This window comes from Salvelinus namaycush, chromosome 24, assembly GCF_016432855.1.
Source record: "Salvelinus namaycush isolate Seneca chromosome 24, SaNama_1.0, whole genome shotgun sequence".
NCBI classification, from domain to species: domain Eukaryota; kingdom Metazoa; phylum Chordata; class Actinopteri; order Salmoniformes; family Salmonidae; genus Salvelinus; species Salvelinus namaycush.
Window position 1 is genome coordinate 5,111,923 of NC_052330.1, and position 17,610 is coordinate 5,129,532.

Below are 17,610 nucleotides of genomic sequence, written 5' to 3' on the forward strand. Positions count from 1 at the left end.
ACAAATTCCCTGTTTTAGGTCAGTTAGGATCACCACTTTATTTTAAGAATGTGAAATGTCAGAATAATAGTAGAGAGAATGATTTATTTCAGCTTTTATTTCTTTCATCACATTCCCAGTGGGTCAGAAGTTTACATACACTCAATTAGTATTTGGTAGCATTGCCTTTAAATTGTTTAACTTGGGTCAAACATTTCGGGTAGCCTTCCACAAGCTTCCCACAATAAGTGGGTGAATTTTGGCCCATTCCTCCTGACAGAGCTGTTGTAACTGAGTCAGGATTCTAGGCCTTTTTGCTCGCACACGCTTTTTCAGTTGTGCCCACAAATATTCTATAGGATTGAGGTCAGGGCTTTGTGATGGCCACTCCAATACCTTGACTTTATTGTCCTTAAGCCATTTTGCGAATTTGGAAGTATGCTTGAGGTCATTGTCCATTTGGAAGACCCATTTGCGACCAAGCTTTAACTTCCTGACTGATGTCTTGAGATGTTGCTTCAATATATCCACATGATTTTCCTGCCTCATGATGCCATCTATTTTGTGAAGTGCACCAGTCCCTCCTGCAGCAAAGCACCCCCACAACATGATGCTGCCACCAGCGTGCTTCACGGTTGGGATGGTGTTCTTCAGCTTGCAAGCATCCCCCTTTTTCCTCCAAACATAACGATGGGCATTATGGCCAAACAGTTCTATTTTTGTTTCATCAGACTAGAGGACATTTCTCCAAAAAGTATGACTGTTGTCCCCATGTGCAGTTGCAAACCGTAGTCTGTCTTTTTTATGGGGGTTTTGGAGCAATGTTTTTTTCCTTGCTGAGCAGCCTTTCAGGTTATGTCGATATAGGACTTGTTTTACTGTGGATATAGATACTTTTGTATCTGTTACCTCCAGCATCTTCACAAGGTCCTTTGCTGTTGTTCTGGGATTGATTTGCACTTTTCACACCAAAGTAGGTCAATCTCTAGGAGACAGAACGTGTCTCCTTCCTGAGCGGTATGGCGGCTGCGTGGTCCCATGGTGTTTATACTTGCGTAGTATTGTTTGTACAGATGAACGTGGTACCTACAGGCATTTGGAAATTGCTCCCAAGGATGAACCAGACATGTGGAGGTCTACAATTTTTTCCCCGAGGTCTTGGATGATTTCTTTTAATTTTCTCATGATGTCAAGCTAAGCGGCACAGAGTTTGAAGGTAGGCCTTGAAATACATCCACAGATACACATTCAATTGACTCAAATGATGTCAATTAGCCTATCGGAATCTTCTAAAGCCATGACATCATTTACTGGAATTTTCCAAGCTGTTTAAAGGCACAGTCAACTTAGTGTATGTAAACGTATGACCCACTGGAATTATGATACAGTGAATTATAAGTGAAATAATCTGTCTGTAAACAATTGTTGGGAAAATTACTTGTAAACTATCAAAATACAGAAAGTCGCACACTCCATGCATAATCTCCCAGCAATTTAATGGGTATTTACCAACGTTTCGGCATCACTGTGTCTTCCTCAGGGTAATGTCATGAATACTTGAACCAGGTTATGTAGACACACAGTGCAATTAGTGTAACCAATGACAGTAGTGATGGGTGTGTCATAATTATTAAATTAATTCAAATGGGTTAAACTGTTAAAAAATAGTATATGGCATATTAAATATATTACGCAATTGTTATCATATAGAAACATAATGGAATATTGTACATCATATTAGCATCAACATATATTATTGTTTCATTCAGTTTCACATAATAATTTCGTATTTCATTTAATTTTTGTTACATGTAATCTTTTGGTTCAAGTTTAATATACACGTCTCAAAAAAATACACTAAAATAACACATCCTAGATCTGAATGAATGAAATATTCTTATTAAATACTTTTTTCTTTACATAGTTGAATGTGCTGACAACAAAATCACACAAAAATTATCAATGGAAATCAAATTTATCAACCCATGGAGGTCTGGATTTGGAGTCACACTCAAAATTAAAGTGGAAAACCACACTACAGGCTGATCCAACTTTAATGTAATGTCCTTAAAACAAGTCAAAATGAGGCTCAGTAGTGTCTGTGGCCTCCACGTGCCTGTATGACCTCCCTACAACGCCTGGGCATGCTCCTGATGAGGTGGCGGGAGGGATCTCCTCCCAGACCTGGACTAAAGCATCCGCCAACTCCTGGACAGTCTGTGGTGCAATGTGGCGTTGGTGGATGGAGCGAGACATGATGTCCCAGATGTGCGCAATTGGATTCAGGTCTGGGGAACGGGCGGGCCAGTCCATAGCATCAATGCCTTCCTCTTGCAGGAACTGCTGACACACTCCAGCCACATGAGGTCTAGCATTGTCTTGCATTAGGAGGAACCCAGGGCCAACCGCACCAGCATATGGTCTCACAAGGGGTCTGAGGATCTCATCTCGGTACCTAATGGCAGTCAGGCTACCTCTGGCGAGCACATGGAGGGCTGTGCGGCCCCCCAAAGAAATGCCACCCCACACCATGACTGACCCACCGCCAAACCGGTCATGCTGGAGGATGTTGCAGGCAGCAGAACGTTCTCCACGGCGTCTCCAGACTCTGTCACGTCTGTCACATGTGCGTGTGAACCTGCTTTCATCTGTGAAGAGCACAGGGCGCCAGTGGCGAATTTACCAATCTTGGTGTTCTCTGGCAAATGCCAAAAGTCCTGCACGGTGTTGGGCTGTAAGCACAACCCCCACCTGTGGACGTCAGGCCCTCATACCACCCTCATGGAGTCTGTTTCTGACCGTTTGAGCAGACACATGCACATTTGTGGCCTGCTGGAGGTCATTTTGCAGGGCTCTGGCAGGGCTCCTCCTTGCACAAAGACGGAGGTAGCGGTCCTGCTGCTGGGTTGTTGGCCCCCTACGGCCTCCTCCACGTCTCCTGATGTACTGGCCTGTCTCCTGGTAGCGCCTCCATGCTCTGGACACTACGCTGACAGACACAGCAAACCTTCTTGCCACAGCTCGCATTGATGTGCCATCCTGGATGAGCTGCACTACCTGAGCCACTTGTGTGGGTTGTAGACTCCGTCTCATGCTACCACTAGAGTGAAAGCACCGCCAGCATTCAAAAGTGACCAAAACATCAGCCAGGAAGCATAGGAACTGAGAAGTGGTCTGTGGTCACCACCTGCAGAACCACTCCTTTATTGGGGGTGTCTTGCTAATTGCCTCTAATTTCCACCTGTTGTCTATTCCATTTGCACAACAGCATGTGAAATTTATTGTCAATCAGTGTTGCTTCCTAAGTGGACAGTTTGATTTCACAGAAGTGTGATTGACTTGGAGTTACATTGTGTTGTTTAAGTGTTCCCTTTATTTTTTTGAGCAGTGTATAATGAGCATCATCAACAGGGGGGACATATTAGGTGTACAATAATAAGCTGTAAAAATAATTTTTTAATTCATAAGACTTGTTCATAAGAAGGGCCTGAGATCAAAGTCAATATTCAGACCACTAGGGGTCAATGTTTTTAGATAGGATATCCAGTAAACCTCCCTTTGTAGTAGTAGGATCTCGATGTTACCTCCTCTTGCCTCCTTGGTAGAGCAACATGCTCAATGCCTGTGTGTTTGAGGAAGGAGATGGGATGGTTAGATTCAACGAAGTGAGCTGCTACTGGATAGTCAATGTTCTTACACCTGATTGAGCTGCGGTGTTCAGCTATGCGTTGTTTTAATTGTCTTTTCGTTTGTCCTACGTAGGCTGTTCCACATGAACAGGTGATGAGATAGATTACTACCTTGGTCTTGTATGAGATGATACCCCTAACAGGGATTTTTCTACCTGTATGTGGGTGTCTGAAGAAGGATGTCTTTATAGTGATTTGCACTGTGCGCATGATCCACATTTGTAGTTCCCATTTGGGATAGGTGTCAAGAGTGTCTGAGTGGGCTCAGGGGGCATGTCAGATCTCAGGGGGCATGTCAGAAAAATGAACAAGTATTTGTAGTTATTCCAAGGTGTCTCTCATTAGAAATGTAGTCTTGTTGCGCGCGTGAATGAGGTGCGCGGTCTTCGTTATTTATCTCCTGTATTGAACATACTATTCTCCGTCTTAAATTTGATCGTTTATTTAGATATTAGAGTACCTGAGGATTAATTAGAAACATCGTTTGACTTGTTGGGACGAATTTTACTGGTCATTTTTGGGATTTGTTTGTATGCATGTTGAACGAGTGAATTACTGAATCAAGCGCGCCAACTAAATAGACATTTTTGGGATATAAAGAAGGACTTTATCGAAAAAAAACAACTATTTGTTGTGTAGCTGGGACCCTTGGGATTGCAAACAGAGGAAAATCTTCAAAGGTATGTGATTTATTTTATCGCTATTTGTTACTTTTGTGACACCTGTGCTGGTTTGGAAAAGTATTTTGGTGTGGGGCGCTGTCCTCAGGTAATCGCATGGTATGCTTTTTTTAATCTGATAACGCGGTTGGATTAACAAGAAGTTAAGCTTTTAAATTATGTATAACACGTCTATGTTCATGAATGTTTAATATTACGTTTTTGTAATTTGAATTTGGCGAGCTCCAACTTTACCGGATGTTGTCGATTTTGATCCCGTAATCGAGATCCATGCGCCAGAGGTTTTAAGAGCCATTCTCTCCTCTCTACTTAGATTATCATAGGATTTGTGTTTCTGTTTGTCTTTCAGTAAGTCACCTACATCATTTTCAACAATCCTACAGAAGGTTTCTATGGATGCAATACGTTTGGGGGGAGGTACATGCACAAAGTAGATGTCCTAACCGACTTGCCAAAACTATAGTTTGTTAACAAGAAATTTGTGGAGTGGTTGAAAAACAAGTTTTAATAACTCCAGCCTAAGTGTATAAACTTCCGACTTCAACTGTATGTGAAATCCATAATTCAGGGCGTAATTAAGTTATTTCAATTGACTGATTTCCTTATATGAACTGTAGCTCAGTAAAATGATTGAAATTGTTGCATTTTGCGTTTTATATTTTTGTTCAGTGTTTTCAGTGGTACATAGACTCCCCTAATGATGAAAATTAGACATAGACTCACGGGGATGGCCGGTGCGCTTGTTGTGCCAAGAGCCTTTCTCAAGATGAGCTACTTTGAAAACCATGCTGCTGTTAGCTAAAAATTAGGAGTTGAGAATAAAATATATACTGTATATTGGTTCTACAGACAGATAAGTCTTCTTTTTTCAGCAGTAGGCATTTCCTTTCCAAACTGCAGGTTTTTCCCATGATTGTATTTTGAAATCAACAAAAGGCAAACCGACAGCTGCAACAAACCATAGAAATAGAAATATAATCCATAGATGGCAGTTCCCATTCAAGTCAGGACAGCCATCCAATGCTAGTGTACCCATGAGTTTAACAGTAAAATTGCCAGGGTAAGAGGTTACACTTCCTTCTATGGATTACACTGTATGTCCATGGCCGTAACGCACCGAGCTGTATATTTGGTGCGTATGTGTAACGTCTGGAGAGTGATGGGTGTGGAGTCAGACGCAGAGAGCAGAAGGTAGACGGGAAAAACGCTTTAATGTCCTTTCGGCTAGTAACCAGTTAAAAACATGGGTGAAGCCCAAAACACAGGTGCAACAAACCCAAAACCATAGTTACTAAAAAACCAGGACAGCGAAAACCCAGAAGAACACAAACACAATACGTCAAAATAACAACAAGCCCGCACAAACACCAGCGGGCTAAACGAACTTAAATAACACCCATCCCAAAACCCCAACAAGGAACAGGTGAAAACAATTAGACAAAAACAAACGAAAAGGAAAAAGGGATCGGTGGCAGCTAGTAGACCGGTGACGACGACCGCCGAGCGCCACCCGAACAGGAAGGGGAGCCACCTTCGGTCGTATTCGTGACAGTATGCTGCCCAAACGGCAATCCTCCCAACTGTAGGCATACCTGTAACTGCCAAAATAAAAGAAACACTTTAGTAAACATTGGACACAAAGTACAGTGGCAAGAAAAAGTATGTGAACCCTTTGGAATTACCTGGATTTCTGCATAAATTGGTCATCAAATGTTATCTGATCTCCATCTAAGTAACAACAGTAAACAAACATAGTGTGCTTAAACTAATACACAAATCATTGTATTTTTCTTGTCTATATTGAATACATAATTTAAACATTCACAGTGTAGGTTGGAAAAAGTATGTGAACCCCTAGGCTAATGACTTCTCCAAAAGCTAATTGGAGTCAGGAGTCAGCTAACCTGGAGTCCAATCAATGAGACTAGATTGGAGATGTTGGTTAGAGCTGCCTTGCCCTATAAAAAACACTCACAAAATGTGAGTTTGCGATTCACAAGAAGCATTGCCTAATGTGAACCATGCCTCAAACAAAAGACATCTCAGAAGACCTAATATTAAGAATTTTTACTTACATAAAGCTGGAAAGGGTTACAAAAGTATCTCTAAAAGCCTTGATGTCCATCAGTCCACGGTAAGACAAATTGTCTATAAATGGAGTTAGTTCAACACTCTTGCTACTCTCCCTAGGAGTGGCCGTCCTGCAAAGATGACTGCAAGAGCACCGCACAGAATGCTCAATGAGGTTAAAAATAATTTTAGTGTCAGCTAAAGACTTACAGAAATCTCTGGAACATGCAAACATCTCTGTTGACAACAATAAACAAGAATGGTATTCATGGGAGAACACCACGGAAGAAGCCACTGCTGTCCAAAAAAACCATTACTGCACGTCTGAAGTTTGCAAAAGTGCACCTGGATGTTCCACAGCGCTACTGGCAAAATACTCTGTGGACAGATGTAACTACAGTTGAGTTGTTTGGAAGAAACACAACACTATGTGTGGAGAAAAAAAGGCACAGCACACCAACATCAAAACCTCATCCCAACTGTAAAGTATGGTGGAGGGAGCATCATAGTTGGGGGTTGCTTTCCTCCTCAGGGCCTGGACAGCTTGCAATCATCGACGGAAAAATGAATTCACAAGTTTATCAATACATTTTGCAGGAGAAAGTTAGGCTATCTGTCTGCCAATTGAAGCTCAACAGAAGTTGAGTGATGCAACAAGACAATGACCCAAAACATAGAAGTAAATCAACAACAGAATGGCTTCAACAGAAGAAAATATGCCTTCTGGAGTGGCTCAGTCAGTGGCATGACCTCAAGAGATCAGTTCACACCAGACATGCCAAGAATATTGCTGAACTGAAACAGTTTTGTAAAGAGGAACAGTTCAAAATTCCTCCTGACCGTTGTGCAGGTCTGATCTGCAACTACAGAAAACATTTGGTTGAGGTTATTTCTGCCAAAGGAGGGTCAACCAGTTATTAAATCCAAAGGTTCACCTACTTTTTCCACCCTGCACTGTGAATGTTTACACAATGTGTTCAATAAAGACATGAAAACGTATAATTGTTTGTGTGTTAGTTTAAGCAGACTGTGTTTGTCTATTGTTGTGACCTAGATGAAGATCACATTTTATGACCAATTTATGCAGAAACCAGGTATTTCCAAAGGGTTCACATACTTTTTCTTGCCACTGATGGCAAGAAAATTTGATTTAGGTCCACTTGTAGAATCTATGCAAAGGCACATTGAAGCTGTTCTGGCAGCTCGAGGTGGCCCAACACCCTTTAAAGACACTATGTTGGTGTTTCCTTTATTTTGGCAGATACCTGTATGTGCTTGTGATAAAACTTAATCCACAGTTATTTTTTAATAAACTATTGATCCTCTGTGAAATAGTTAGTCTCTCTGGTGTGTTTTGAACATTGATGGGCTCCTGTGGTTGGCTCCTGTGGTTGTTTTGCCTCTGAGATTCTCCAGAATTTAAATATTCTAGGCATTTATATATAAATTCCAGTCGTACTTTATCAAAAGCCTTTTCAAAGTCAGCTATGAATAGCAGGCCCGGTTTCCCAGTTTTTTCATAATGTTCTATTGTTTCCAGTACTTGTCTTATATTATCTCCAATGTATCGTCCATGTAAAAGGATGAATAGTATCCGACAATACCTTTTTAATTCTATGTGTTTTGTTAGAATTTTTGCATTACAGCACTGAAGTGTAAGAGGCCTCCAAATTTTTTTAGGACTGTATCTTCATATTTACCACTTCGGTCCTATTTCAGTAATAATGAAATCAGACCTTCTTGTTGAATATCTGATAATCTACCATTTTTACAGGAGTGGTTAAAACATGCTAATAACGGTCCTCTGAGTACATCAAAAAAAGTTTGATATACCTCCACTGGTATAGATCCAGCCCTGGAGTTTTCCCAGACTTAAAGGCTTTAATTGCATCAAGAAGTTCCTCCTCTGTAATTTGGTCTATGTGACTCTTTCTGTACAGCTGTTAATTTTACATTATTAATAAGAAAAAAATCCTTACAATTAACTTCGGTTAGTGGAGACGGAGGAGCCTGAAACGAAAACATATGCTTAAAGTACTTTGCTTCCTCTTTCAAAATATAGTTTGGTGAATAAATACATTATTTTGCCAATTTTATATATTTCATGTATCCCCAAAAATGTATCAATACATACATTTGAAATTTATATTTTTCTTGTCTTATGGGATGTTTTGGATGGGGTTTTACGGTAATCCAAAATAATAATGGGAGCTGGCTAAAATAAGGTATTTCACATTAATGAGAGGGGAGGATATGCTTGATTTTTTAAATCAAATGAAACAAACAATTAAAATCAAGCATAGCCTCCCCTCTCATCAATTTGAAATACATTATTTTAACCAGCATTTAATGAAAAAATAAATAAAATAAAACGCATGTTTCTAAATATGAAGGTTATTGACACAAAAAGCCCATCTTATCTGTTGTTCCATGAGCATATGGGCACTGTGCGTCACAGCTGGATAGGATGTGTTTCCGCTCTCAAAATCCATACCATTACCAACCGTGTTACTGCTAGACCTGCTTTTCATTGGCCTCAAATCTTGCCATTTGTGCTGCATGAAATTGTGACTTTTGCGCTTGTTTTCAAGTACGCGCCTCAAATATTGTCACCACTCCAATCTCAGCGCACGCGAGCAGATGTTAGACGGGTAAAATGCCAGAGCTCCAGTTTTTACATGCCAAAATTGTTGACTAAAGTGCATTTGACATTTGCGCTGCCTTAGTGCCTGCTGAAAATAGAGCCCAGCGAGCCAAAATGCCTCTGTCACTTTCTCAGGAATTAAACAAAGGCCTTTAACTTCTTTGGGATAGGGGGCATCATTTTCACTTTTGGATGAATAGCGTGCCCAGAGTAAACTGCCTCCTACTCAGCCCCAGATGCTAATATATGCATAGTATTATTAGTATTGGATAGAAAACACTCTGAAGTTTCTAAAACTGTTTGAATGATGTCTGTGAGTATAACAGAACTCATATGGCAAAATCTGAAAAGAAATCCTAACAGGAAGTGGGAAAACTGAGGTTTGTAGTTTTTGAACTCAGCCCCTATCGAATACACAGTGGGATATGGGTTATTTTGCACTTCCTAAGGCTTCCACTAGATGTCAACTGTCTTTAGAATGTTGTTTCAGGCTTCTACCGTGAAGGGGGGGGGGGGGGGGGCGGATGAGAGCTGTTTGACTAAGGGGTCTGGCAGCAGCCTCGTTCTCAGTCACGCGCATTTCACATGAGGTAGCTCTCGTTCCATTGCTTTTCTACAGAAAATGGAATTCTCCGGTTGGAACATTATTGAACATTTATGATAAAAACATTTTATACTTAGTTTGACAAGTTTCTACGACCTGTAATAAAACTTTTAGAACTTTTCGTCCGACTGGACCTGAACGCACTTTGGATTTGTTTACCAAACGCCCTAACAAAAGAAGCTATTTGGACATAATTGATGGACTTTATGAAACAAATCAAACATTTATTGTCGAACTGGGATTCCTGGGAGTGCATTCTGATGAAGATCATCAAAGGTAAGTGAATATTTATAATACTATTTCTAACTAATGTTGACGGCGCAACATGGCGGATATTTCTTTTGGCTGTTTTGGGCTCTGAGCACCATACTCAGATTATGCTTTTTCGTAAGTTACAAAAAAAACTGACACAGCGGTTGCATTAAGGAGAAGTTTATCTATATTTCCATGTATAACACATGTATTTTCATCAACATTTATAATGAGTATTTCTGTAAATTCATGTGGCTATCTGCAAAATCACTGCATGTTTTGGAACTACTGAACGTAACGCACCAATGTAAAATGAGATTTTTGGATAGAAATATGAACTTTACTGAACAAAACATACATGTATTGTGTAACACGAAGTCCTATGAGTGTCATCTGATGAAGATCATCAAAGGTTAGTGATTAATTTTATCTCTATTTGTGCTTTTTGTGACTCCTCTCTTTGGCGGGAAAAATGGCTGGGTTTTTCAGTGACTTGGTGGTGACCTAACATAATCGTTTGTGGAGCTTTCGCTGTAAAGCATTTTTGAAATCAGACACTGTGGCTGGATTAACGAGAATTTTATCTTTGTGGTGCCTAATGTATGTATGTTTGAGAAATTTGATTTATGAGATTTCTGTATTTGGCGCCCTGCAATTTCATTGGCTGTTGGCGAGGGGTTCCGCTAGCGGAACGGGGTTAAACAAAGCTCATCATCCGTGCATTCTTCTTCACTGTGTCATCTTATAAATGGTACCCTATTCCCTGTAGAGTGCACTAATTCTGAATAAAGTTAAGAAAAACAATTTTAAAAGTTGTGGACTATTTAGGGAATAGGGTGCCATTTGGGACACACACTAAGAGTTAAAAGTTACATCAGCCACTCAACAACTCCCGTATGCTGATGAGCTTTCTCATCGCTTGCCTGTTTTGTTCTACTCAATATAGTCAGTGGCAATTTCATTATGAGTATCTTTACCCAATTAAAAATGAGTTTGGGATTTGATTACAAAGCATTTATTAGATGGCGCAATTTACTCAGAATCAGCACCCTTTCATATGCATATGAGCTTCGCTCACCGTGGTTTGTTTGTTTAACTTAGCCCATCTCGCTCTCGCTCTTTTTTCTCCCTCCTCTCTCTCTCTCCCTCTTTCTCTGTCATTCCCTCCCTCTCTCGCTCTCTCTGTCTCTGTAACTGTCTTGAGAAGGGTCATTAGTAATTCAGTGTGCTGTGTTAATGTTAGTCTGTGGTTTTTATTCCACAGACAGCTGGCCAACAGGATGCATGTCAAGAGCTCCTCACAGAAAGGGTCAGACTCTGGACAAGACTCGATCAGATCAAGTGTTAACCAGTGATAGCCAACACCCGCATAGCTGATGTTTTGGTGGTGTCGGGGGGTCTGCATTGGAGCTGTCAAATCGGTGAGCAGCTGCTCTTGTCATCATTGTCACAAAGTCACACCCGTCCCACTCGCATTAGAAGTTCAGAACAAGAAAGTGTAGGCAACATAGAAATAAAGTTGAAATTGAAACTCATTAAACAAATGAGGATTTCGATTAGCAAAATCAAGGTGTAGATTACATCTCACATTCCAGTGTTTGAACTTGTAAACAAGGCTGCATGGGATTTATTTTAATGCGACTCCGTGCACCCAATGGCAATGGCCGCTTTAGGTATGATGCCGGGAGCTGCTGGTGGATTTGACAGCTCTATGCGGATGTCAGCTAAAGCGGATCTGATTGATTTGAGCTCTACCCCCCCCCCCCCCCCCCCCCTGCAACTCCACTCATCACAATATAACCATGTCAGCATAAAGCTTTATCTAACATGACTCCTGGGCTGGGAAAGTTTCTCACCACCACGACCAACCCGTGTTATTGCTGTCTGTGTGGGTGGGGTATTTTGTGGAGAGAGATGGGGTTGGTAGTGTGTGTGTGTGTGTGTGTGTGTGTGTGTGTGTACTTGTTTTCCTACCTTATCAGGACCCCAATGTCCTGACAAGGTAGGAAAACTTTATGTTCTGAATTTGTTAAAATCACCAGCATTTATTCCTATAGCAGGCCGCACACAGGCAAGCAAACGCGCACGCACACACACACACACACGCAGCTATATTTTTGTAAAAAAAAGACTTTTTTGGTATTAAAAATGTTTGACCATTAAAAATCCTATTTTCCCTATACCCCTAGCCCTAATCCTAACCCTAACCCTAACCTTAATCCCAAAACCCTAAACCTAACCCTTAAGCTTAAAATAGCATTTGAACAAATTCAAGGCATAAAGTGTTCCTACCTTGTCAAAAACTAATGAGGACATCTGTGTATGGAGGAAGGCCCTGGGTCCATCTCAGATAAAGTTATCACGGCGTGCATCCCATATTCTACCCTATTCCCCATATAGTGCACTACTTTGGACATAAGCGTATAGGTCTCTGGTCAAAAGTAGTGCACTATGTAGGGAATAGGATGCCATTTAGGACTGTCTCACTGTACTTTAGTTAAAGGAACTTTACTGTAGTTGACTTTCCATAATAATGGAGAACAAATGAAAGAAAGAGTTTAAAATATGAAACAATCATCCGTTGACAGCAGTGCATCAATCAAGGCTATAAAGGCTGTAATTGACTCTCCAGAGCTCTGAATACCCTGCATACCAATTGTTACCCTAATCCCTTTGTAGTCCACACATCTCTATCAATGCCAATAGGGTTCTAATCAGAAAGTAGTGTCGGGAATAGGGTGCCATTTGGGATAGACCCTTTGGTTATTTTGTTGTTGCTATATCTGCACTGTATTTCTTGTTGTTGCCGCAGCTCATTTTGCTTGTTTCGGGATGTAAGAACATCTGGGTTTGAAGGCACAGACAGTTTCATCAGCGTGAAGTTTTGTTGCAGAGATGAAAAGTGGGCATCATTTGATTCAGACTTTTTTCTGTACTGTTGTCAGTTAATCATGAAGTCACATGTTTCTCACAGCTCTTTGGGATCGAGGCCTGGTTACTGTGCAAGCACTTTTGGACGACTGCTGGTGTAAAAAGTGTATTATACATAAAATGCAGTTCACTGAATTTGATGCTGTAGGACACATTCATATGTTACTAAGACATTAAAGGACATTATGTTCACATTGATCAATGACTTATTCAGCACAGTTCTAGTCTTAGCATGGTTTTCTCTGTACTACTAAGGTCCCTTTACCATCCATTCTTCTACTAGAGATTTGTCTCTGTCTCCCTGTGTTATCTCCCATCCACCAAACTTAGTGCCGCTCTGTGATTAAAGAGTAGTCCAACAACACACACACACACACATACACACAGTTTGTATTTATAGTATGTTTGCATGAGGTGACATGATGAGAAAACTGATAAAAAGTGGGTAATTTAACTTGTCATTAAAACCTTCACTCTGGTGTTATCAGGCCGGCGGGACCCTGGGGGGCGCATCATAACTCAGACACACTGCGTGTGTGTGTGTGTGTGTGTGTGTGTGCTAAACCAGCTGTGAAATCATGGCCGAGCGCGAACGGATGGGCAGCGAGCAGAGAGCGTCACTCTCTCTCTCCTGTGTGCTTGACATGGCATTTAAAAGGCCCTTTCTCAGACACGGCTGAATAATTCACCAGTATCACACACACACACGCACACACACACACACAAAGAGGAGTGTGTTGGGTGAATATGTAAAACAAAAAAACAAAAAAGAGTTTCTGCAGGAGATGCATAGTGATGTGGTGAATGAAGTTGATTGGGGGCTCTGGTGGAAAGGGGCAAGTGTGTTGAGCCATGGGACACATTTTAGTACAGGGGTGGCAGTCCTTTTTGTACCGGGTCTGTCTGTAAAAATTTGCTCCTGAAAGGAGGTGTTTAGGGGTAGGCTGCTTGTTGTAAAAGCAGATATTAACAACATGGGTTTTGTCTTTATAAATGTGTATGCACCTAACACAGGGAGAGAGGGGGGGGGTTCTATTTGGGTTCCTTAGACAGGAACTCTCACAGGTAGCGCCTGAGGAGACGCTGGTGGTCGGAGGGGACTGGAACTGCACAATGGATTTTACGAAAGACAGAAATGGGGAAGAGCCTCATTCTGTGTCAGTGGGACTGTTAAGGTACATCATTAATCAGTTTGACCTTGTGGATGTTAGGAGAACTAAACACCCCAACACAAGACAGTATACATGGGTGAAGGTTTTTGGGGCTAGGGTGAGTGCAGCCCGACTTGATCATTTTTACATGTCCAGGAATCGGAGCAATAGGCTGTTGGGTGCTACCATTCTCCCGGTGGGGTTTTCAGATCAGCACATTACCATGGCTCAGCTGTCTGTTTCACCAGGGCCCCGGCAGGCATCCAATTGGAAGTTTAATGTAAAGCTCTTACAAGATGCCACTTTTTGCTCAGGTTTCCAGACCTTTTGGGAAAGGTGAGGGCAGCAAAGAGAGGAATATGAGTCTGAGTCAATGGTGGGATGTGGGAAAAGTCTAAATTTGGCTTTTCTGTCAAGAGTATACAGCTCTCTCACCCTCAGAGGCTAGGAGAGTATTGGGGGAACTAGAGCGTTGTATTAGTGAGATGGAGGTAGAGATGGTGGGGCAAGGCAATGTAGGCCTCCAGGCTAATTTAGCTGAATTACGTAGGGACCTGGGTAGTTTTTTCCAGGTTAAAGCGAAGGGAGCACTTGTAAGAGCTAGGTTCTCCATGCACAAGGAGATGGATGCTCCCAGCTCCTTCTTCTTTGGTTTGGAAACACAGAGCGGTGAAGCCATGGGTATGCATTGTCTATGGCTGTCTGATAGGCGGGTGACCTCTGTGGTGGGAGAGATGCGGGAGCGAACTGTGGAGTTTTACACTGAGTTGTATAGGGCAGAAATGTGTGATCCTATGTGTGCTCAGGTCTTGTTCGCAGGACTCCCTAAGCTCTCTCTGGCACAGAGGGATGAATGGAGATTCCTCTGTTGTCCATGAACTGGCCGAGGTCGTAACCCAGATGTCCCCCGGTCATGCACCGGGGGTCGATGGACTCCCAGTGGATTTTATAAAAAATTCTGGGGAATAATTGGACTGGACTTCTTTTGCGTGTTGCATGATTGCGTCGGGGTAGGAGAGTTGCCGATGAGCTGCCATCGGGCGGCTCTGACTTTCCTGCCCAAAAAAGGGGACTTGTGTGAACTTAGAACTGGAGGCCTGTGGCATTGCTCTGTGCGGACTACAAGATATTTGCCAAGGTCCTCTCTAACAGACTGAAGTCAAATCTGGACTTGATAGTACATAAGAACCAAACATATTGTGTACCGGGACACCTTGTTCTTAATCAGGGACATGTTGGACTTGTCGGGAGGTTCTAATATGAACTTTGGACTGGTCTCTTAGACCAAGAGAAGGCTTTTGATAGAGTGGACTATGAGTATCTGTTTAATGTGATGTCTGTGTTTGGGTTTGGGAAGAGTTTTTTGACCTGTGTGAAGCTGTTGTATGCTGGGGCGTCATGTATGGTCAAGGTGGTAGGGGGGCTCAGGAGGCCAGTCTGGCTGAGACGTGGCATTAGACAAGGATGCCCTCTATCTGGGCAGTTATATACACTAGCCATTGAGCCTTTTTTGGGACTGCTACGCAGGAGACTGCAGGGAGTGTGCTGGACAAGCATGGATGTGGTGACAGGCATAGCAGTGTCAGCATATGCAGATGACGTTTCTGTGATGGTCAGGATATGCAGGCACTAGAGACCAGTCTGAAGGTGTATGAGGGAGCTTCATCAGCTAAGGTAAACTGGGGCAACAGCAAAGCTCTGTTATGTGGGTCATGGGGGGATAGGGCCCCTCTGCTTCCAGGGGGTTTGGAGTGGGGTTGTGAAGGACTTAAAGTGTTGGGGGTGTACCTGGGCTCGGAGAGGTGGGTCAGGAAGAACTGAGAGGGGCTGTCACAGGCAATGGCCAGGTGGAGGTGGCTCCTGTCCCAAGTGTCATATAGAGGGAGGGTGCTGATAATCAACAACCTGGTGGCATCTTCCCTGTGGCATAAACTGGCAGTCCTCAACCGCCCCCCCCCCCCCCCCCCTGCCGGACCTGCAATGCAGGCTGGTGGACTTTTTCTGGTCACTGGCTGAGGGCAGCAGTGTTGTACATGACCGTCCACGAAGGAGGACAGGGCCTGGTGGAACTGGAGAGCAGGATGGCTGCTTTCCGGCTAATGGTGGTGCAGAGACTGCTGTTGTTGATGTTGGCTGGAGGGAACCAGCATGCGTGCTGCTGAGGATAGCTGGCGGATTAGGGTTGGACCGGCAGCTGTTCCTCATGAAGCTGGAGAGGCTGAGTACAGCAGGTCTCTCAGATTTTTACTCTGCCGGGCTGAGGGCCTGGCAGCTGCTAAGGCCCACACGAGAAGGGGGTGTGGATCCTGGGCTGTGGGTGTGGGAGGAGCCTATTTTCCACAACCCAGCCATCCCTTTGAGAACGGTTCACTCAGCCACCCTGCAGAGGCAACTGATGGCAGCGGGTTTACAAAGGCTGGGTGACCTGCGACTGCTGGGAGAGGAGGGGTGGAAAACCCCGGAGGTCCTGGCACAACAAACAGGAATAACGTCTCTTAGGCTGCTGGAAAGATTCCTGGAGGAGGTCCAGGAGGCACTGTCTGAGCCGGTAAGGGGGGTGTTTGAGCGGCCAAAGGGGGAGGGGCCACCAATATTTCCGCCACTGCAGAGACTGGAGACTGGCAAGGGGGTCTGGAGGACTTGTTAGAGTTTAACACTCTGAGCCCGGGGGAGTTTGAGGGGGTGGGAGGTAAAGCCTCTGCGTGAAGGATAGGAACATTTGGAGCCTAACAGGAGTGAAGGCACATCAGTGGCAGAGGGTATGTGGGGCGGAGAGTATGGTGGGTTTTAGATGGAGGGGGCTCTACAAACCCCCAGTACCAAAGAGGTCAGGGGACCTCCAGTGGAGGGTTCTTCATGGAGCCCTGGCCACTAACAGCTGGTTGGCACGGGTTGATCCGGGAATCGGGCAGGGATGTCCTTTCTGTGTAATGAAAGAAACTGTGATTCATGTGTTTTCTGTGTGTGCCAGGTTAATGCCATTAATGTCTCTGTTGGAATGTCTGTGTGAGAGGTTGGGGGTGGAGTTTACTGTTGGGATGTATATAATGGGATACATGTATTCAAATAAGGAGAAGGCCAAATGTGTTTTGTTGAATTTTCTGTTTGCTCAGGCGAAGTTGGCTAACAAGGAGGAACAGGGTCAAAGGTGGGGGGATAACAGACCCTTTACTATTGTTTAATGGGATGGTCTGTGTGCCTTAGGGTTGAGTTTGAGTTCTATAGAATGATAAAAAGTGTGTAGAAGATATGGTGTGTTGGGGGGGCTGTCTGTATAGCTGGGGGAAATGTTTTGGATATACGGTTGTAGAAGTGGTGAGTTTTTTGGGTTATTGTGATGTTGTTTTTGTATCATGTGGTAGATGGAAAGGTGAGTATGGTACATGTATGCAGTACAGGATATATTTTGGTGTTTTATTTTTAAGGGGGGGGGGGGGTGAGTTTTTAAATGAAATGAGAAAGTTTCATTAAAGAAAGACCAAAAGTCTCTCTGTCTCTCAGGCTGCGCAGGGAGACCTCAGGGATGGGCTTGGTATTGATTGGAGAGTCATAAGTGGGTCAATGAGAATGAGGCTGCTTCCCAAATGGCACACTATTCCCTATATAGTGC